Consider the following 719-nt stretch of genomic DNA (forward strand, 5'->3'; position numbering starts at 1 on the left):
AATCACAAACATGTAACATTCGGCAATCAGACCAGATAGCAAAAGAAAGCACACTGATACGCTGGCTGGAGAATATCAGGACAGAGGAAGCTGGGCCCACAGGGAGCCCTGTATGTGTATGTGATCAAACAGAAAATGGTATGGCTAAGTAGTAACTTACAGAAGGCAACCAAAATAGAAAGCATAAAATCAGAGGTAACGTATACATAACACACAGGAATTTATTTCAACAGAAATTAAAAAAAATAATAACAAAAAATAGAGGATTGGGTATTTTAAAAAGGACTGCCCGCTTCTATTGAAAAAGATCAGTACAGGAATAGGACCACAAACCACTAACTCCAGTGTCCTTCAATACACTTCCTCCATTAAATAGCACCAGTGTTGTGACTGAAGGCTGTAGGATGAGATTTGAGTTAATTTTCAAATACACAGTTTTTATTGGCTGAACAGCTGGAAAATACTCCTCCTTTCTAGAGGAGAATTATAGAAAATCTTGTCATGCCAGGGTCACTGAAGAATATTAATGATAAATGGGTAACTTCCATATGATTGACAACCTTAAATAAGTAAGGGAGCTGGGGGTTGAGGCAGGTTGTAACATAGCAGCACTGGTTGGAACTCACTTTCTGAGGAAGTCTAAAGGTATTCTTTATATGGGAAAACAATGTATGTGTTTAATCAATGGATATACAGATGGTGTGTGTGTGTGTGTATAT

This window comes from Meleagris gallopavo, chromosome 11 (assembly GCF_000146605.3).
Source record: "Meleagris gallopavo isolate NT-WF06-2002-E0010 breed Aviagen turkey brand Nicholas breeding stock chromosome 11, Turkey_5.1, whole genome shotgun sequence".
NCBI classification, from domain to species: Eukaryota; Metazoa; Chordata; class Aves; order Galliformes; family Phasianidae; genus Meleagris; species Meleagris gallopavo.